General features: G+C 47.3%; 2 long non-coding RNA genes across 3 annotated transcripts in view; one reads left to right on the forward strand and one right to left on the reverse strand.

Annotated features, from left to right (window-relative positions):
• Window positions 1–23,184, reverse strand: part of LOC140429652 (uncharacterized) — a 258,994-nt gene that overhangs the window by 223,637 nt on the left and 12,173 nt on the right. The gene's annotated exons all lie outside the window — the stretch shown is intronic.
• LOC140429651 (uncharacterized) overlaps window positions 6,306–23,184 on the forward strand; it is a 45,739-nt gene continuing 28,860 nt past the window's right edge. Inside the window, exon 1 of the long non-coding RNA XR_011949154.1 lies at window positions 6,306–6,401. This is a non-coding gene — a long non-coding RNA (uncharacterized lncRNA). The remainder of the gene's footprint in view (window positions 6,402–23,184) is intronic.

Here is a 23,184-nt window from a genome sequence, read left to right on the forward strand (position 1 = left end):
ACAGCCCAAATTCCACCAGTAACCTCCGCCGTTCCTTCAGTAACCCCACGTCTGGGGCTTCTGGGTATCTCCTATCCACCTGGAATATCTCCCCAACTAGCCTATCCCTCTCAGCTCGTTCCATCTTTTCTCTGTGGGCCCATATCGAGATTAATTCCCCTCTAACCACTGCCTTCAAAGCTTCCCACACCGTTGCTCCATAAATCTCCCCCGTATCATTTGTTTCCAGGTAGTTCTATATGGACTTGTTCACCCGACCACAGACCGCTTCGTCTGCTAACAACCCCACATCCACCCTCCATAGTGGGCATTGTCTTCTCTCCAAACTAACCCGTAGATCCACCCAATGTGGGAAATGATCCGACACTGCGATTGCCGAGTACTCAGTATCCGCCACCCCCGGTAGTAGGGCCCTGCTCAGAACAAAAAAGTCGATCCGCGAGTATACTTTGTGGACATGCAAGAAAAAAAAAAACTCCCTTGTTCTTGGCCGTCCAAACCTCCATGGGTCTACTCCCCCCCCCCCCCCCCCCCATCTGTTCCATAAACCCCTTCAATTACTTTGACGCGGCTGGCGCCCTCCCTGTCCTGGATTTTGAGCGGTCCAATTCCGGATCAATGACTGTGTTAAAATCACCCCTCATGATCAAGTTATGTGACTCTAAGTCTGGGATCTTACCTAACACTCGCCTCATAAATTCCACATCGTCCCAATTCGGAGCATATACATTCATGAGTACTACCCGCACCCTCTCCAGCTTCCCACTCGCCATTATGTACCTGCCCCCCAGTGTCTGACACGATTCTCCCTGCCTCAAATGCTACCCGTTCATTCATTCAAAATCGCTACCCCCCTGGTCTTTGAGTCCAGCCCTGAGTGGAATACTTGGCCAACCCACCCCTTCCTCAATCAGCTTCCATCCCCTCAGATGCACGAACACGCAAGCCCTCTTGAGCGGCCCATTCAGCCCTCTAATGTTCCATGTAATCAGTCTGGTCGGGGGACTCGACACCCCCCGCCCCTTTGCCCCTGCGGATTAGCCAGCACCCTTTTTAGGCCAGCCTCCAGCTCACGTCCCCGGCCTCCTCGAGCCCGCTCTCGGGCATCCGCCGTCCCCAATCTCCCATTTGTCCCCTAGTAGCAGGTCCCCCCTGTCAGCAGAGCAGCACCCCCCGCCCCCCCCCCCCCCCCCCGGTACCAGCACCAGAAACTCAACACCCCATATCAAGCTCAAGCTTGTCACTTGCTCGCCCCCCACTGTGCTTCCATGAGCCAACTGACCTAGCTGACCTGATAGCTCCTGCCCATGGCACCAAACTGACTGTCTCCCCATTGTTCTCTCTCCTCCCCCCCCCCAACTTGGACATACATATTCAAAGCATCACATTCCCCAGGAAACAAAGAGTAGAAAAAACAGTGGAAAAATAACCACAGAAACAGCACCCCCTCCACCCAGCTCCCAGTAAAAACAAAGTTAACCTTAGACCTCGAAACAGCCCCCTATTGCACATGACACTACTTATTCAAACCAGCACAAAGTAAATATCAACAAATTGCTATTGCAATACTCTCCCCAAGGTTCCCGTGGCTTTAGTTCACATCCAACCTTTTTTCCTTTATGAAAGTCAACGCATCGTCCGGTGTTTCAAAGTAGAATTCCCGGTCCTCATATGTGACCCACAGGTGCGCTGAGTACAGCACCCCGAACTTCACCCTTTCTTAAAGAGGGCCGATTTTGCCCGATTAAACCTGGCTCGCCTCTTGGCCAAATCCGCGCCCAGGTCTTGATAAATACGCAGCTCACAATTCTCCTTCCTGCTGCTCCGTTCTTTCTTGGCCCACTGCAGAATATGTTCCGTGGCCAGGAACCGGTGCATATGTACCACCATCGCCCTCGGCGGCCCATTCGGTCGGCGCTGCTTTGCAAGGGCTCTATGCGCTCTATCCAGTTCCAGGGGCTGAGGGAACGCCTCAGCCCCCATCAATTTCTCCAACATGTTTGTCATATAGGCCCTCGCATCTGATCCCTCACTGCCCTCAGGGAGGCCGATGATTCTCAGGTTCTGCCTTCTGGACCTGTTCTCCAGGTCCTCCAGCTTCTCCTGCATTATTTTCTGGTGGTCATTCATCATGTCCACCTTGGTCTCCAACATGGTTATGTATTCCTCGTGCTTTTTCACCACCTCCTGTGTCGCACGTCCATGGATTTCTTGACTCTGCACCACCTGATCAATCGAAGCCTTGATCGGGTCCAGTGTGTCCTTCTTAAGCTTGGCGAAGCATTCTTCAAAACACTTCACCATCTGCTCCGTCGACCACTGTGCCATGTCCCCGCGGCCCTGCTTCTCTGCCATGCTTTCCCACGTTGCCTGCTCTGCTCGTGTCTTTCTTGTAAAACGTTGTCTTCTCACACGGCCACTTCTGGTCCAATTCTCCATGCAGTGGCAAGGGACTTCTCACCATCTCACCCTCCACCGCTTCATCCAATAAAATCCAGAAAGAAATGGGAGAAAAAGGTCCAAAAGTCCGTCACAGGCGGGAGCTATCAAATGTGCGACATACTCCTCCATGGCCGCCACCGGAAGTCCATTTGGAAGAAATTGTAGTGGAAGACAACAAACCAGACAAAGGGACGGAACTGCCGGCGAGCATTCCGCAATTCTGACTGATAGCCTTGAAGAATGTGCATCGACCCAATGGTCCATACGAGGATATGATGAGCCCGTATTACAGCATCTACGTGATGTGAGTGTTAAATGGACAGAGATTGAAAAGCCGCGGAGCTTCACGCTGGAGTTTACATTCGGGCCTAATGAGTATTTCACGAACGAGGAGATTACCAAAGTGTATCAGTTGGACTCACAGCCGCTGAAATCATGCGTAGATGAGCCGCAGATCATTGGCTCCACAGACTACACAATCAACTGGACAGAAAGCAAGAACGTCACAGATTAAGAAACTCGAATGAAACCAAACCACGGGGGTCGAAGCGATCCACAAACAGCGACATGAACGGCATCCAAGGGATCGTTCTTCAACTTTTTCAGTGACGCTCCAGTACCACGGAGTGGAATTTTAAGCCCAGCAATGGCGGCCAAACAAAAGGCTGATTTTGAAATTGGCGTCCTATTTCTAAAGTATGTAATTCCGTGTGCATTGTTATATTTTTCAGGTGAACAGACTGAGGATCATTCTGATTCCAAGGCCGAATACCATGAGAAGCTGTTTAAGGTTACAGACGATGATGAAGGTGAGACGGATGATGAGCACTATGAGCTGCTTGCACATCTCTTCTCCAGCAGCACAGATGAGGCTCAAAGACAAACCTCTGGTTGTCTTCAAGCAATCATGAGGTGGTCACGGGGGATGCCCGGACGACGCTGGACTCTGTGGAGACCAGGAGTTCAGAGAAGGTGCAGCCAGAATTGAAGGCTGCTGATACCACTGACGATCGTACATTGAGAGAACTAGAAGTACAAGAAATTGTACCGATTCTAGAAAAGCTGGCCTCCGAGATAGAAGATATCCTGTTGCAAGTTCTGGAAATGGCTCCAATGATGTACTCCCAAGCAGTCGGCGACACAGAGGACAAGTGGGAGGACATTGAGGAAGATGCTGAGTGCGATGATGTGGAGGTTGAATTATTCGATGACTCTGATACTGAGTCTGAAGGCGACCTAATGACCATGTCATTATGCAGCTCCACTGACCACAAATTTGATCTAGACAACCCAGGGCTTGGATCGACTCAACCACAAGTCATAATCATCTCCAGTGATGATGACCAAGCCACTGATGCTCCAACAAACCGAGATGAGGTGAGACAGCCAAACGTGGTTTCATCTTCCATGCCGGAACCAGAGCTCGAGGTGATCCAGCATGCTGATGAGGCTGCAGAAATGGACGTGCTCACACCAATCAGAGATGGAGATGCCTACACCTTTTTGGACACCTCACCACACAGCAACGACCAGCGCCAATAAAGAGGCCGCAAAAAGGAAAACAACCAAGGAACACACCTGACCACTCCACCGTGTCCAGAAAAAGAGAAAGAAAAGGGAGAAAAGGTAGGGAGAACCACTGCATCTCACCAGCCAACCAGTATCAAAAGCACGTAACAGATAACAAGCAACAACGTGCCAGGAAACAAAAGCGAAAACGACTGCTGACACAGATCCGGTGGTCTTGGACCAAATCCTTTCAATGACAAAGGGCAATGAACAAGACAAGCAACAGGCTGGCAAGTGAGCCAGACTCTGCAGAAGTAGACACCGGATGGAAACACTGATTTCTGCACAGAATACAAAAGGACACTTTTTGTAAAACATACATGCCATATCTGCATAAAATGGAATGTTACCTGTAACAAGCACTTTATATTGATGGTTTGCATGGAAGGGGGATGTGTGATGTGCCTATGGGCCATACCAAATTTGGATTTTGTGAGACCTCCAACCAGCAGGTGGCAGCACAGCCACACCATGTGGCCTCAAGACCACGGTCATGTGACCTGGGGACCTATATATAAAGAGAGGCTTATCCAGCCACCTCCAGAAGAACACGAGTTAGAGGGTAATAAGACGTACATGTAACAGGTCAGCAGAAGTTGTAAGCTCCAGAGGAGTAGCAAGACTCCACAATAACGTGCTCTGTATCAGATTGCCACCCTACTGTGCGAGACACAATAAAAGGATCTTGGTTGGACAGATTGAAGTGTTTGTAAAAGTCTTAAAGTACAAGGGACCAAACACACAATAGACACATTTTAAAGTTTTTACTTCTGAAAATATATAATTTATTAAGACACTGACTAATGCACACCGATGAAGCAATTATATGATTGAGCATAGTTTTTTTTCGTTTTTACCTACAGATGGGAGCTGGCCACGTTTTTCTGGTGATAAATTCATTTTCAGCTGTATTAATAAAAATGCACTACATAACATTCTTAAATACATAAAAGAATACTTTTTAATGGAAAAAAAAATAATTATGTTCTATTACACTGGCCCTTTTGGACTAGTTTGTAGAAAAGTTTATGTTCGGGATCATGCAAATCAATTTTAGTGGTAACTTGAGAGCTGTAATCCTAATCAGTTTCAATAGCATTTGATTTCAATTTCCTGATGACACCCAGAGTCTTTATTTCTGTGAATCATAGAATTCCGATAGTGCAGAAAGAGACCACTCAGCCCGTCAGGCCTGCACTGACCCTCTGAAAGAGCACCTACCTGAATCTCATGTCGCATTCCCGTAACCCTATCAAGGGGCAACTGACCACGGCCAATCCACCTAACATGCGCATCTTTGGACGGAGGGAGGAAACCGGAGCACCCGGAGGAAACCCACGCAGACATGAGGAGAACATGCAAACTCCACACAGACAGTCACCCGAGGCCGGAATTGAACCCGGGACCCTCGCGCTAAGAGGCAGCAGTGCTAACCACTGAGCCACTGTGCTGCCTTATAAATAAAGTGAAATGTTGTACATGTGTTACTGTTTTTTACTTTATGTTGCAAATATACCATCATTAATCCCAAAAGGTTAAGGAAGAATGATTTTCAATGATAAGCTTGAAGTACCCAGAGCTTGAAAAATGGGAACGTTTGATCAGAAGAATCTGGTGACCTGTGCAAATTTTTGGCTTCATGTTCCACATCACCTGCCTTTGACTCAAGCTGCTTGGCAGAACCTCACATTACCACCCTTGTGTTGACTTATTCTGTGTTCCACAGTGTGGATACCGAGTCACCTCATTCACCGAACACGTATATGTTGTTTCGACATTGTGTGCAATGGGAACTAATATTGCATTCTGAATCGAGGAGGAGATGACAGGAGAAAACGGGGTCGCCCACCTCCCACACAAACCCACAATGCAGACTCACACACACAAACATATTTAAATAGATACACGCACACGCACACAAATATTCCTTCTCTATGTGTTTTCTTTTAATGTGAAGAATTAAAGATGAAAGGAAAGGAACACTACATTGTCGGCAGAATGTAACCTAATCCAGTCCAGTGTTTCCCTGCATCCCAGTCAATTGCTTTTGAATTCTGTGCAGGTAGCGTATGATTTTATTTTCAGTTTGTGGACTGCTGCTGTCATTATTAAACCGTGCCTTATATTTATGTCAACTGGTTTGCATCTTGCTTGAACTTGGCAAGCGCTAATGGATTAATCAGCAAAAAAGAACGCTTGTTTCCTTTCAATTTGAACTGATCACATGGTCCCAACTGTCATTTCACTGGTTGTGCTGCTGCTGCTGCTGCTGCTGATTCACTGCTGCTGACTGGTGCCCAGTGCAAGCTCTCTCCTCTCGTGACTGAACATTTTTTTGTTGCGAAAAATGTCTTGAAGAGAAGCTGAGGTTTTGTGACCAAGATGCAAAGGTAGAGATACCACTATTTGAAATGTTGTAATCTTTTCAATGTTTCTAAACAGCTGAATAATGTTTCTACTGTTTTTACTGTGATCATTTATTCCAGTCTCTGTCAGAGGCTGAAAGTGGCAAACTGCTTCCTCTTCTAGCATCCGAATTTCATGCTGTCTAACCATCTGTGATACTAGGGAATTTTGGTAATGAAGTAAGGATTTCTATTTTTCTCAATACGTTGCTGAGAGAGGCGGATGTGGTTTCTAGCCAAGGTATCTCTCAGACATGTTGGCATTAAGTGTATGCAACCACGCAATCCAAATAAGCTGCAACTGGGCTAAAGAACTGAGAATACCAGATATAGACAACCTCAAGAAGCAATAAGCATCTTAGTTACATCAATTGATTTTAGTCCTGATGGTTATTGATGAGAGCCATTAAAGATGACTGCCAGATGGGCTTCATACCGAAACAGTCCAGTGTGTTTCTGGCAGTGTGTTGGTGTAGGCTCCTTAAGGATCAAAAGGGAAAAGATGATGAGAAGTATAAACTATCTTGAGGGTTGCTTTAGCGACCATTGTCATCTACAGTCCTAATAACAGTAAACATTAGCAGCAGCCAATGCGAGTCCCCTCTATTTCAACTGCTTTCCATGCAGCCACTGAGAGTGGCACAAAAGACAACCAATCGGCAAACATCGCTCAGGATGCTTTGGCATCTCTCTTTTGACATCTCTCAGGAGCGTTGACCATCATGAACAACAACATCAAAGAGGATGTTGGATCCTTGCAGTACCTTTGTGAATAGAAGTATTGGGCATTGAATTCACAGGAAAGCTCTGTCAGAGTTTGTGTACATGCTGCTAGATTGCTAGCAGGCAATTGCCTGAAAGCAAAAAATGCTGAATGCTGAAAATCTAAAACGAAAACCTGAAACTGCTAAAATAGTGGTCTGTCCCTGGATCATTACCAAGAGGGCCAGCAACTCAGGCAGCATCTGTAGAGAGAGAAAAACAGAGTACCTCAGATTCTATGCCTGATCTACATTTTCAGTGTTTATTCCAGAATTCCAGCACCAATACTGTTGGTAATTGCTGAGTTGGCAGGTCATGCAGTCATTCTGGCCACCCCAGACACTTTTACAGTAAAGTGGGTCTAATATGCTCTAGTGGGTGGCACAGTAGCACAACGGTTAGCACTGTTGCTTCACAGCACCAGGGTCCCAGGTTTGATTCCCGGCTTGGGTCACTGTCTGTCTGGAGTCTGCACATTCTCCCCGTGTCTGCGTGGGTATTCCACCGGGTGCTCCGGTTTCCTCCCATAAGTCCCGAAAGACAATAGGCGGGATTCTCCACTCACGTGTCAAAGTGCCCACGCCGTTGTGAACGCCGTCGAGGTTCACGATGGTGCGAAACGGCCCCTATCGCGACCGATTCAGGGTCCGATAATGGGCTAGGATCGGGGCCGTGTCATCTACACGCGCCAGGCCTTGTCGCCGCGTAAAGGCGGCGCCGCATAGATGACGCGGCCGGCGCCGCATAACTGCCATCACCCACGCATGCGCGGGTTGCCGTCCTCTCTGAGTCCGCCCCGCAAGAAGCTGGTGGACGGATCTTGCGGGGCCGCAGAAGGAAGAAGGTCCTCCTTCAGAGAGGACAGCCCGCCGATCGGTGGGTACCGATCGCGGGCCATGCCACATTTGAGGTACCCCTGGGTGCAGGATCCCCCCCCCCCGCAGGCCACCCCCCAGCGTTCCCGCGCTGTTCCCGATGGCAGCGACCAGGTGTGGACGGCGCCGGGGGGAACCCGCCGTTTTGGCCTGGCCGCTCGGCCCATCCGGGCCTGAGTATAGCGGGGTTGCCGGAGAATTGCCATTTTGGGTGTCTCCGGCGATTCTCCGGCCTGCGGCCCGCGGAACTCGACGGGGCCGTTCCCGCCACTTGGGAGGGCGTCGGACCGGCGTCCCGGGAAATTTTGGCGGCCCAGGCGATTCTCCCAACCGGTGCGGGAGTGGAGAATCTCGCCCATGCTGTTGGGTAATTTGGATATTCTGAATTCAACCACAGTGTACCCGAACAGGCTGCAATGTGGTGGCTAGGGAATTTTCACAGTAACACCATTGCAGTGTTAATGTAAGCCTACTTGTGACAATAATAAAAAAATATTATTATTATAACTAACAACAACAGCAAAATTGTTGTTTAAGACTTCATAATACAACTTAATGTATTTTGGCATGAGCTTCATTGTCATACTGTTCTTTCCTGTAGGTTGTCATGACAATATTTCACAAAGAAGATAGCCAATTTAGCCCGATAGCACCTCATCACACTTCTATTGCTGTGAATGAAGCCTCTCTTTGATTGCCATAGGATGCCAGTTTCCTTGGATACCGGGTCGCAATCTTCCTTAAAGGTAACAAAGTTCCAAGCGAGCACATTTAGCCGTGTGTTTCCCGGGACTCGCAGTGCCAAGAAACACATAGCTATTCAATGCAACTCGCTTTGACTTAGGGGCCTAAACAGGGAATGTGTGGTCGAGGCCGCACTTAGCCCAGTTGTAACGAGATTGGGATGCCATTTTTAAATGGTGTCCCGATCTCAGAGGCCCACAAAAAAAATCCCCAACCTCCTCCCCCCCCCAGCCTGAACACAACATGGGATCTCCCCCACAGCCCAAACGCAACCCCCCACCACTCCCAAGCCCCCAACACCCAAGCCAGGTAACCCCAGCCCAATAACGAGCATGCAAAAAATGCCAACTTTAAAAAGGCGTTCCAGTTTCTTGGGCACCTGACACAGGCCCCAACCCTTTCCCCCAGGCCACAACTCACTGTAAGGGAGTTCCCAGACATCCCTGCACCTCTCCCCCACCCACTCAGGGCATCTCCCAGCCTGAACACCGCCACACAAACAATGCCAGCTTGGTAGCCTGAAAGTGACCCTGGGTGCCAGCATGGCACTGTCACGTTGGCCAGATGGCATTGCCAGGGTGCCAGGCTGGCATTGCCAGGGTACCCAGGTGGCACCAGCAGTGCCAGGGCACCACACTACCCAAAGGGTATGCTGCCAGGGGCTCCGATCCCCTTGGAGATCCCCACAAGTGCCAGTCCATCAGGTCCCCATTTGTGGGGACCTGTACCAAATAGCACTTACCCGAGGTCCCTGAGGCAAAGGATTGAACTCCAAAGTCTCAGGTACCTTGGGAATCTGCACATTAGAGTGAGGCTTACTGCCTCGCTCTAAAATGCAGATATTCTAAAAGGTGATTCTACCTATTGTGGGCGGGATTGTCCTTGCAACATCTCACGAGATTGTGTTGAATCTCGCAAGGCATTGCGAGCCAGGTAGATTCCTGGAGCAGCGTCTCTCGGCTTTCACCAACCACACTGTGCCGTGGCGAGCTGCTTTTCTGGCGAAGTTAGGCTGGAAGATTGCGGCCCAGGTTATGCATTCAGTACACTGCAGTATTATTGAAATATTTTTTAACTAGACAGTAAATATGCTCAAATCATTGTTTCATGACCAGTCTTGTAAAGCTGTGTTGTTCACAGCCTATTGGGCTGATCTTTCTGACACTTCCCACCTTCAAGTACGCATTTTCCTCGGTCCAAAGATCAGGATAAAGGGGCAGAGTTTCTTGTTACTTGGAGTCTCCCCCTGTTACATTCTTCTGGGATTTTGTAAGGCTTTATGGAGGTGTGTGGGGGAATGGAGGTGGTGGCAAATGGAGCTGGCCCTACATCTAGAGAAGGCACAGGCCCAACAATGCCATGAGGTAAATGATACTTGACAGGAGCATTCCTGGCCCTCTGTCTCATTTTTCTGAAAGACTATTTACTGAGGACAGAAGGGCTGAGACATCCAAGGAAATGTAGCACCATTGTCTGTCCCCGAATCATTACCAAGAGAACCATAAGCCCAAGGAAAGGAAAGTGGTTATTTTAATTTCTAGCCCTGTGCAGGATTGTTGGAGGTAATTGGGATCTTCTGGAGAGTTTGCACCAATCTTGGATGGCCAACAATATATTTCCCCTCTTCCTGCAGGCACTAGACCTTAACATGTGATAGGTCGATACTAGGGTCCTTGGACAGGAAATCACATCTCTCCTATCCAGCACCAGGATGCAGGCAAAGGGAGAATCTACTCTCATATCACCTGCATATATGCGTTGAATTCAGAAAATATTTCATATATTGCTCACACTGAAAACTGTAGCTGTAAAAGCTTAGGTGCCCCAAGAAGGTAAACCCAAAATAAGTTTAATTCAACAACAAAAGCAAAGACAGCAAATGGCTTACAGTGGCAATCGGGACTCCCATTCTCGCTGGTCTAGTCCAGGCCAGCTTTTATGAGACAACGTTTAGGAGCCCCAGCTGATGGGCCTCTGCCCACTAACGGGGCAACTCGTATTCCATAAGTTCCACGGGGAGATCAATTTGGGTGACACCATGATTTACGTGAGGGTTATTACAAATTGTGTTTGCAGCATTGCTGTTTCTCCAGTCAAAACTGAGAGTAGGGATCCAATCAAGTAGTTTAGTACAGGAATCTGTATGGCAGGACTGCAAGAATGATTTGGCATTGAGTCTGCTGCAACAAATAGAACACCAAAGATTTGTGTTCCAAAGCACATCTGTTATAGGCAACCCATGCACAGTGGTAGGTGTTGTGGGTAAGCCAAAGCCCACTGTTCCCTGCTGTGCTTCATGCTAACAACAGTGGTTGGTGGACTGGCATTACAGACTCACTGGAAGTACTTTTAATTCCACTGCTGTGTCGTGCTTACCTATGTAATTATAGCTCACTGCACTTCAAAATGAAGCATTTGGATTGGACTTGGATTTGTTTTATTGTCACGCGTACCGAGGTACAGTGAAAAGTATTGTTCTGTTCACTTTGGGCATGATCATACCAATTGGGAACAATGTCCCACAGCCAACACATTTAGCCACGGTGTTTCCCGGTGTTCACAGCGTCAAGAAACACACTATCTAACGTGGCTCCGGTTAGTTTTGGGGCATCAGTGGAGAAGCGTGGCTCAGGCCGGACTTAGTCCCGTTGCCTGCACTGAGGAGACCCGAACGCCAAAACTCCTCAGTGCCATTTAAAAATGGCATTCCAATCTCTTGGGCACTTGACGCGAGCACCAAACCTTCCCCTCCAGGCCCCAACTCACTGCGAGGGAGACCCCGGGCCTCCCTGCACCTCTCCCTCACCCACTCGGGGCATCTCCCGGCCTGAACACCACCACACACAAAAAATGCCAGCTTGGCACCCTGACAATGACCATGGGTGCCAGCCTGGCACTGTCAAGTTGCCCAGGTGGCACTGTCAGGGTGTTAGGCTGAAATTGCCAGTGTGCCAGGATGGCACTGCCAAGGTGCCCAGGTAACACAGCAGTTTCAGAGCTCCACCCTGCCCAGAGACATGCACCTGGGGCTTCCAATTCCCTGGAAGATCTCCACAAGTGCCATTCCATCTGGTCCCTTTTTATGGAGACCAGTACTGATCGGCACTTGCCCGAGGTCTCCACGGTGAAGGGGATGGATCCCAATGCCTTCGTTACCTCAGGGAACTGAAATTGGACTGAGACTAGCTGCCTCGCTCTAATATGCAGATTTGCCAAAAAGTGATCCGCCTACAATGGGTGGCTTCACATTGCGACGTTTCGCGCGATCGCATTAGATCTCATGAGGCGTGGCGAGTCAGGTAGATCAAGGGAGCGGGGCCTCCTGGCAGTTACCGGCCACATTACATCACGGTGCGAGCGGGCCAGCAGATTGTGCCCTTTATATCCATTGACCTCTCTTTCTCTTCTTTTGAATAACGTCTGTAGAGGTTACAGTACATTGATACTACTTCATAGTTCGTGGAATAAAATTAGATGAACGTTACATACTGATCAATGAAAACATCACTTTCTGAGGTTACCCAGTGATTTAATTGATCAGTGGGCTGCATGGTATAAAACTGAACCTTGCAGACCTGCAAGATCCTGTACTGAATTCTTAGGCACTACCAGTATTGCTGGGCTTGAGAAGGGAAGTTCAGCCATGAAATGGGATTTTCCGGTACTGGCTGTGGTTTTTGCTCCTGACAATTATCTAGTTACCCATTCTAGGTGACAATCAGGTTTGACTTGGCTATAAGGCGAGCTATAGTCAAATACCGTGCCAGCATTCACTGGAGCAAATCGCGACACAGAGAAATGGTACACCTGTAATTATTCTCGGTTACATATTATATTAGTTACACCGCCCTCTAGTTTTCAGAACACCAAATTGAAACTGATTTTAATCTCTTGGCCTATACAAATCAGCCTACTGCAGGCCCCTCATCAAAGGTTGAGGTGTTTAAGGACATGTGATCAATTCTATCAGATGCAGAGCATATTAAAGGGAGTTCTACATGCTGCCACCAAAAATGTACATTAAAATACCTACCTGCATATGAAACCAGAAGACACAGGAGAGCCTCTCCAGGCTTCAAGTTACAACTGCAGGGTACTGCCAACCTCTGCTTGCCTTGTCCTGATCTCATCCCTTCTCCCTCCTCGCCTCACTAGTTTCTCTGTTGCAGTATCCATGATGGCTGACGATTACCTTCTTCTAGCTGATTCTTGCGGACAATTGTCGACTCGCGCAAGCCCATCGTGTCTTGGTGACACAAGCGGATCAATTTTGCCTGCTTCTCTTACTCAACAGTTTTGGCACAGCATTTCAACTTTGCCACTGGGTTTATGCTGGAAGCTTGACACAAACCAATTTCTAGGCAACTATCCAAGCTGGCATGTTGAATGGCACTCGGTGAGGGGCTGATATTGTCCATTAAACATCACGCAAGTAGAAGTCATTGGCTTCAGGAGAAAACTGGAGGTGAAATAAGCATCAAACTTAAAATATTAGTAAGCTAACTAATGCAAAGCGGCTATTTCCAATTCTCAAATCATTGGGTGGAATTTTCCACTCCAGAGATGGAACATTTGGTGCAGTTCCCACCGCCTGGTGTGGCTGGTTGCAGACCAGATCGTCCACTTTTCATTTCATTATGTATGAATGAATGGTGGGGCAGACTTGGATTAATTGGATCATTGGATTCATTACCTCACCAGATTGTATTTCCGGGTGCCATATTTAAACGGCACCCGTGCACACATTCACTCTCTGTACTCCAGGATTTGTCGTGACAAGCACCAGAATTGCCTCCAGAAGAGTCAACCCATGCATGCCACGATTCAGCGACAAGGGTCTCCACCAGTTGAGGACCTGGGGAAGATCCTTTACCCCCGTGATGGGAGCCGCTGGTCCACCAATCTTACGACCAAGGCTGGAAGAAGGTCCCCAGGGCGGTCAGCACCGCAGCTATCAGGAGAGAGCTGCTATCGGGGTGCCGAAAAAGGATGAATAATCTCATCCACTTCATCAGGATAAATCAACCTTCTCCTCACTCAACACATGAGGCAAAATCTTCCCTTAATTTCTCAGAGTGTCAGTTTCAGCAGGAAAACCAGCGTGTAGCTCACCAACAGGATTTTCTCTCCAGATTCTTGCAGAGAATCTGGGGTGTCAGAGTGTTTGAGCAGAACTCCCCTCGCCCCCCCCCCCCCATGGACATGGGGGACCCCCTCACAAGCATTAGGGCAATACCCCACCCCCACATAAGCATTTGGGCAACCACCCACCCCACCCTCACCCCCTCTACACAGTGCTGTGGGCAGTGCCAGTAGAACAGCGTAAAGTGCCAGCACAGTACCAGGGAACTACCTGGGCATGTGCTCCTCACCCCCCCTCCTCCCCCCACCCCCAGGACTATGCTTAGTTTTGCGCCCCTGACAGATTCCCCCCGAATGCTTCAAGTTCATAAATACCTGTTCTAAACATCATGTTGGCAAGATGTATGAATACTCGGTGAAGGGGGGGTGGGGGGGGGGGGGAACATATAACATCTACCAGCTGGATCTTCTAGCTTTTCAGTGTCTTTGAGGAGGTCTATCTTCCAGCCTTAGCATTGTCCTGAATGTCCATCTTCCTTTTCAGAAGGTCAGTCTTTCTTCAATGGTGGATCAGTCATGTTGGATGACTTCCAAATATGGCACCCGGATATGACAGTGGAATGTGTGCAATCAACCAACTTCTGCACAGAATACGGCGCTAAATCCCAGGTGCATAATTAACTTGGGCGGGGCCAGAAGATAAGGCACTGTTTCCCGTGAGCCTCCGCAGTGGGAAATATTCCCCAGTCACCACCCTGCCATGAGACTTAATCCCAAATGAGAAAATTCCGCCCATACTTTCATGAGGCCATCAGGCTTTCACAGGGCTATGGTCCAAAGAGATCTCATGCACTACCAGCACAAGGGACATCATCACTGATTCTCTCACTCACACTTTAACATCTTCATCTCTTGTCACATCCTGCACAGGTCACATCTTTAGGACTTGCATAAATCCACTCAGCACACACAAAAGATAGGCAAGCATATAATCTGCTTTGGCATCCATCCAGATCACAGTCTGTCCATCGGTCTTTATGCAAGACAAGGTCACCCGCATAACAGGGAGAGATTTCACACCAGAGTGGGAATGCCGGAGCTCAGGCTACTCATCCGCTTTGAGGAGCAGGCAGCAGAGCTAGCTGTGGAGGACAGGGACCGTTCCTGTACTGAACGCGAGATCAGCATCTCCCAACAAGCCGATGAGGCCCAACCCACTAGTCTTCGCCCACTCGCCAAAACAGTGAGTGCTCTTTCAGATAAGAGACTATCCAGCCAATCATTAATGATCTCTTCTTTCTATTACACCTGCCAACAAGAAAACAAGGCGGTACAACGCCAGTCAGCCAATCGGCCCCCCAGGTGACGTTGGATGATGCTCTTGAGGATCCACACGATGTAGAGTCGTCACTACATTCCCCTGTATTCCCCACCAGGGCAGACACACACACTTTGGTATGACCTAGTTTTAGCGCAAGCTCAGGGTTACCGTCCACAGTAGGTGGAGGTATTGACAGCCAAGATCATCAAAAGTAGGAGGACTACTGAAGACCAGGCTCCTGCTGAGTCTGAGGACGGCAACCACGCATGCGCGGGTTGGCGCCGGTCAACCTGCGCATGCGCGGATGACGTCATTTACGTGGCGCCAGCTGTGTCATTTATGCGGCGCCGCTTTTACGCGGCGCCAAGGCCCGGCATGCGTAAATGACGCAGCGCCGCTCCTAGCCCCCTGGGGGCGGGTGAATAGGGGGCTGGGAACGGCTTCCGACGCCAGAGTGAAACACTCCGGTTTTCACTCCGGCGTCGGCACTTAGTTTCCCGATGGGAGAATTCGCCCAGAGAATCCTGCCACCAGCGAACGGTGCACTGCCGAGAAACTCATGGCTGGGAGGTCACAGAATCCCGCCCAGGCAGGGGAATAGCAGGCAGAGTTGTCAGAGGCTGTCAGCAGATTAGAAGAGGATGAAGGAGTCTGCCCATGCTCTGTCTGATGCTGTGGCACCAACATCACCATTGGAAGGGTGGTGACTGCCATGGAGACTTTGGGCCAGCGTTTTGTGCTAGATATGCACTCGGACCTGCATACCATCGCTATCGCCATGAGTGGGATCCATCAATAGCTATGCAAGAAGGGGATGGGCAATTTGATCCGCCATGAAATTCTATTGCGGAAAATTGCAGCCTGTTTTTATGCCAACGGGAAGCTGACTTTTGGCCATACTCCAGTTTTCCAGTTCTGCCCCCCATGATGCTCGCCACTGGCAGGACTGGAAAATCCCACCCATTATGGGGAGTACCACTTCAAACTAGAGAGTTTGCTACCAGAATTTTAAATGACACTGAGATCAGACCTTCATTTAATGTTATGAGTGAAAAGTTAATGTAAAGAGAGGGGATTTACATTTTGCAGTGAGAAAGAGTGGCCACTAGCATGCATCAGCACAGATAATTGTTGAACACTGCTTTATATGCAATGCATTTAATTTTTGCATATTACAATAATGTATTGTTTGAATGTGCTCTCAGTGAAAGGTGTAATTATGCTCTTTGAATCGTCATCAGCACACCTCGCAGATAATTATCCGACCAACCCTGCAATGTTGTCCAGGCCATAATAGAACGATGGTGCAAATGAGACTGAATATTCAAACAGTCAGACCTCCACCCAGAGCCACTGTTCTGGAATGGATTCTAACTTGTCTGAAAACTTGGTTTGGAAGATAATCTAAGAGGAAGCAGAGAGGACTCTGAAAGTAAAGAACAATGAGCCCATTTTATATCACCATCTAGAAAAATGGTGCAGGTAAAACAATCTCATTGGGTACAAAAGTAATAAATAGTTAACGGCAGTTACCTCGAGTGTAATCTAAGATACTTTGTGCGACCGAATATGTATGTGCAAAAATGTGCAAAGGTCTCTCATTCAGTGTCTGATTAAACTTTAGGAAGATAAATTTAACTTTGGGTAATGTTGTGGAAAGGGTAATATTTGTTTCGCTGCCTGTTATATAACTAGATGGTCTTCCTCCCCATCGACTTTAGTGAAAAGGAACATCATTTATATGTTGTGTAATCAACAGCCCCATCATTTTAATCCCTTTCACATTGCAGCCCAACCAAATTTAAAAATAACTCCCAGATTTCTGTGCAAAGCTAAATAACAAAAGTCAAAACTATAGAACACAAATAAGACAATAAAATCCCTAAAGTATGGTTTCTCTTTTTATTTTAGATGAATATAAAATCTGACTATGGAACTTAATTAAGGACGCATTCATCAAATGGCATTTCACAGGTTGGGATAACCACAGGAGAAATGGTACTGCTGCATATTCCCCTGGAAAGGCCTTCAGATGCCTCTAAAGAGCTCTGAACAGCTACATCCTAAAGCAACATAAAGTAGGTTTGGCATAGGCATGTTGAGCAGATTGAGTCAATAGTCCATCTGCCCAGCTAACAACACCTAGTCCACGTGCATGATGTAATGCAGGCAACCTGCCCCAGCTCCTGCTCCAATTCATTCCCTCTAATCCTGTGCTTCTGGAATTTCCAATATATTGCCTTCACTTGGCTTTTGTTCATTGCTACTTCTGCTGGTACATAGGCTCTTCTGCAGGGTACTGGGATAGAAGAATATTTTGAGGGATTAGATAAAAAGGGGTGGGAGGAAACTCATTTGGAGCATAAATGCTGGCATTGACCAGTTGGACTGGATATTCTGTTTCTGTGGTGTGGACTCAGTGTGATTCTATGCAATATTGGAAGGATGATGAGTCTGAAAGGTTGTCACCTACCACTTGTGACCAAAATTGTTCTCAGCTGTCAATTTAGGATTTACCAAAAGCTTGAGGTACCTGGAGGCAGATCCTGTGAGGGATCCAGCAATATTGTTGGACCCTGAAGTCACTGGGATTCCTCCCCTATTTGCATGGATACAGGTTGCAAGCTGTAGATTTTCTGCTGTTTTATCCAAAATAATCAGGTTTCTTCAACTTATGTAATGGAACTAAAAGATAACAATTAATTTTAAGACCAAAAGTTAGGTGCAAATTGTTACTAATGAGCATACCTGCTTTACAATTGGAGACAGACAAATTCAGATACAATTTTGGAGATTCTAGGTACACAAGTGATATGTAGCTATGGATTTATTGTACAAAGGCATTTCAGTATGTCTATTTACTAACAGACTGCTAAGCTGCATTTACACGCTTTGTTTCTTGGCTAATTTACTGTGCCATAATAATATTTGCATTCCATACTACTGACTACATCAAAACTGCTGAAAGTAGATTCACACGGTTAAATATTTTTCTATGACCAAAATTGATATTGTGTACTTGAAAATTTTATGGAAGGACCAGATGTAACTTATTTTATCAGCAAACTGGGATTCTTGGATAGATATTTGCCTTCAAAATAATTTTCAAGGCCTTTACAATCTGGCCCACCAGCTGAGTTAGACGTTGCTTGCATGACAACTGCTTCAATAGTGCCTTTTTGATCTTTGGGCACTGAAATTCATTTTTGGCCATTGTTTTCACAACTTTAGATCTCAACCTGGAAGGTTCAACTAAATTTAGCAGCCTCATTTACTTTGTTTAGCCTGATTGTTCATGAATATGACAGTCCTTTAAACATTGGTAGTATTGTTGGCATTTCAGAAAATGAGCCCTGATATTTTCAAATGCGATTTACAGAATAGACAATCCGGCCTGAATTAAACTTGGATATTTTGATCTCTATCTTGTACATTGAGCACTGACAGTAAGTTATTTCCCACTCATTTGGATATACTAGCAATTTATACTGAGATTTGTTGAAGCCGTACCTTAAAAAATGCCCGCTAATAACTGACAAAGTGCCTTAGCTAGTCACCAATAATTTGTGTACTTATTTGCAAAAATCTAATGTGCAGGGAGCTGTCATATGTCTGTGACACTAAGGCCCTAATAACTACTGGAGCCGGATTTGTGAGCAGGGGAGAAGAGTTCTTTTCGACCATGTTAGGTTTTGCCTCCACAGCATTGGCTTTTAGTCTCTCTCAGGTTCACTGCCCAAAATCTACCAATTGATCCCCCCTCCCCCACACCCGGAATGCCTTGCCCATGCACCCCCAGCCGCAGCAGTCTCCTGAACAGACCCTATCCCCCAGACACCTGAACATAACTTCACCTGGTCCGCTCCCCATTGCTCTCACCCCTCCTCTGGCTGTGGACATGTCCCAGGAACAGTGTCCCATCTTCTGGGTGTTCGGATGTTGGCTGCTGCAAGTGTGGTGTTGCCTCCCGCTCAGGCACAGTGTCCAGACATCAAGATGTGATTGGGATGCTAGGCAATGACTCCCACATGCCACAAGACCCGCCCACCCCCAGGAATCCACTTGGGTTGTGCGAAGTGCTCACTTAAACCACGATTGCCAAATCCCTATTATCAATAGCCCCCGGGTAGGGCCGAGCGGCCACACAAAAAAAGCTGAGTCCCGCCGGCGGCGTTCACACCTGCTCTTCCCAGCGGGACCTCGGCGTGGATGCATCCGGGGGCGATTTGGTGGTGGGGGGGATGGGGGTCCGAGCCCGGGGGGGGCCTCCACTGTGGCCTGGCCCGCGATCGGGGCCTACCGATCGGCAGGCCGGCCTCTCGGGCTGGGGGCCTCTTTTGTTCCGCGCCGGCCCCTGTAGCCCTACGCCATGTTGCGTCGGGGCCAGTGCAGAGAAGGGAGCCACTGCACATGCACGTATTGGCGCCGGTCCCACTGCACATGCGCAGGCGCGCAGCACCCATCTGCGCCGGGTGCTGTTGACGACGTTTACGACGGCGTCAACAGTTAGCCTCAGGATCAGAGAATCCAGCCCATGGTACATGTCAAGGCATTGCCTAACAGACTGAATTCAGTCATTCATTGGGAGTTTGCAAGGCTACAGGTCAGATTTCCTTCTGTTGCTCTCGCCATATAAAGAAGTGCAGCATCCATTTATACATTAATTACTATTGGAAGGCAAAGTATACATTAATTCAGCAGAGGCTCTGCATAACTGACAGAAAGTGACAGCAAACAAAGGGCTGAAGATTTAGAGATTAAAATGGTGATGATGATGTTGGACCTGGACCTGTGCACCTGACACCCTGGGCCCCTCCTCTCTTTGGGACAATGCTCTGGAGAGTAAAGGGGAGACACCATCCCCACTTTAACATCCCCGACTGCTGCATCTGTAATTCTTCCTGAGCATTGCTCTATAATGTACAGCAGAATCATGGACCCAAATTTTCTCCGGACGTCCACCAAACTCCTGTTGTAACTCGGACAGGAATATAAATGAAAGGTGAAGACCAGTTTATGGCACATCCCATTAATTCCAGAATTTTCCAGTTGACCTTGTAAAGTGGGATCTCTGTCCATCCCTTACAAGCTTTATGACACCAAAGAGGAAGAGCCAGGACTGGAGACTTTCTATGGTGGAAGTTCCCACTTACCTAGCATAACACAATTTCCGCAAGGCAAGATTAGGTGAACTGGCCTCTAGATGGGGGTAACCAGGCCACACAAAGCAATGGGGAATCCAGATCTGGGAAGTAGATTAGATGGTTAAGGAAATTATAGGCTTTTAAAATCGACTGCCCCTTATATAGAGAACCAGGTGTTGCGTGCAGTAAACCTGTGCAACAAATGCCTCAGGTGACTCACAGACTCCATAGTCTCTTGTCTTTTCTGTAGCATTGAGGCGTCCATATTCCACATTTACATAGGTTGTGTGAGGTTGCAACCCCTTTTTGATTATTTAAAGGAGCTGCTACTCAAACTTTGATTGCACTTCAGCCCCATACTGCTGGATTCTCCGATTTTGGGACTATGTCCGGAGGATCCGTGGAGTTTTACATGGGAAAAATCGGTGAGGCCCCAGCACCGATCCTCCGACCGGTGAGGGGCTAGCAGCCGCGCCACATAAAACGCATGGGCTTCCCGATATAAATGCCTGGAGAATTGCTGGGTCCATGGCCGCGCATGCGCCCGGTGATGACCTGCAGCGGTCACGCCATACAACATGGTGCCTGCCGCGCACGGACCCAAACTGCCAAATAGTACCACTATGGTCACCCCCGAGCCACCCCCACCAGTCCCCAGCCCTCACCGAAGCCCCCCTGGCCAGCAGCACGGCTCCCACCTGACTGTAGAGGTGCTGGACACAATCTGCAGCCGCTGAAGTGTTGGGTGCTCTGAGATACAGACGAACCAACACGGTTGTGATTGGTACAACGCAGTTTTATTCCTTTAAACTATTTATACAACAAACTTGGTACTCAACACATGGTGACTGTGTGAGTGTCTGGCTTTGAGGTCCTTGCCCTGTGCCGTCTCCTGTTGGACTGCCCAGGAAGTGTCGTGTTTCTTGTTTTGTACTGTGTATGCTCTTGTCTGTGATTGGCTGTCGTGTTATGTGTGCTAATTGGTCCGTTGCTCTGTCTATCATTATGTATGTGTGTATGTGCTGTGATGTTCACTTGAATATCATGACAGAAGGAACCCAGCATTACAGCAGTGTAATGATACTGTCACTGGACTAGTAATCCAAAGATCCAGGGTAATGCTTTGGGGACATGGGTTCAAATCACACTATGGAAAGATTATTATTAAATGATAGAATTTGAATACAATAAAAATCTCAAACTAAAAATCAAATGAGTGTTAAAAAAAAAATTTGGTTCACTAATGTCCTTTAGGGGAGGAAATCTGTGCTCACCTGGCCTGGCCTACATGGGTTTCTAGACCAACAGCACATGCCCTCTGAACCGGCCTTGTAAGCCACTCAGTTCAAGGTCAATTAGGGACGGGCAACAAATTTTGTCTTTGCTAGCAATGCCCACATTCTGGAAATTTTTTTTTTAAATTAAACAATAGGCACTGCAGCAAAATTAGACTGCTTTCATCTTCAACAGTATGTACCAGTGTGTGAACTAATGAGTTTATATTACGCATAGAAGTGTGCTCAACAATATTTCAAGACAGTAAAATCATAGGAACTCGGATGATACTCTAAATGATGAATATTGACTGAGTTTGTAACCCTTATTTGACCTCCAAGGTTTGTATGACTATGGTTTTGGAATTGCTCCAATTCAGCTGTTTGTTTTTACATACGTTTCCTCTCCTCTGCTGTTGCCATTGGTTCATACTAGACTATGATTCCACAGACAGGAAATGTCCTTCAGCACTTCACTCAAATGGCCTTTCTTCATGGCTAAGCCCAGTCAGACTATTCCACCACAGGGGCATCACATTCAAATCTGAACCTGCTCTTGTCCAATGCTCACATAGTCGCACTTTCGAGCAAAGCTTATTGGACAGCAATCAGAAGTGGAAGCCCTGATTTTTTCTCTCTCTAACCTAGGATGCCTAGGCAAATAGCATCATCATTGCTGATGGCCTGATTGAGATCAGCTAACACCACACATACCAGGAAATACTTGTGATCTTTAACTCAGTTGTGCACTGTGCAGTCGATTCAACAGTTGAGCCATGGGGGAGGGAATTTTTAAAATCGTAATCTGTACAGTAAATTGAGTATTTTTTAATATGATCCTTTTTGTTTCACTGCCTGTTATAAGGTGAGCATGTCATTGATGTGGAATAATTTCATAGCTAATGAATTAACAACTGTGATATAATCATTGCAAATTTGTCAGAAAATAATTTGTAGTAAATTACTAGGAAGTTCAACATCAATAAAAATGTTTGAAACAAATTTAAAATGAATCCAAAGTTCAGCTTTGATCACTGGTAATGCATTAGGAGATTGTGTATTCAGGTACTCCTTCAGAGATTGTGCACTGTTGGAGGGGCCATCTCTTGGATAACATGTTAACTGAGACATGGGTCTTCCCTCTGTGATGGATGTGAAAAATCCTATGGCAAAAATGAAAGAGGAATTCTCCTGCTATATGGTTATACCCAAATTATTAAAGCAGGTTATCTGGTTATTCATTGGTATTTGAAGGACCTTGTGTACGCAAATTGGCTACATTTCAACAAGTACTTCATTGACTGTTATACACCTTGACATGTCCCACAAAGTGACATAGAAATATAAATGTGTGCTTTCTTGACACTGAAATTAATGGATGATGCTGTTATAAAATTGCCTATTCCTACTGCTCCAGAGGTGGCGCTGCAATCCTTTTTATTTGTTTGCCAGCCTTTCCTGCTGCTGTCTCCTGTCTCAATCCTCAATCACTACAGGATCTCTCATCCACTCTGCTGTTGTTGTCTGCTTTGCTCTGTATCCACTTGTTCCTCTGCTTGATTAACT

The sequence above is a fragment of the Scyliorhinus torazame genome, chromosome 9 (genome assembly GCF_047496885.1).
Source record: "Scyliorhinus torazame isolate Kashiwa2021f chromosome 9, sScyTor2.1, whole genome shotgun sequence".
NCBI lineage: Eukaryota > Metazoa > Chordata > Chondrichthyes > Carcharhiniformes > Scyliorhinidae > Scyliorhinus > Scyliorhinus torazame.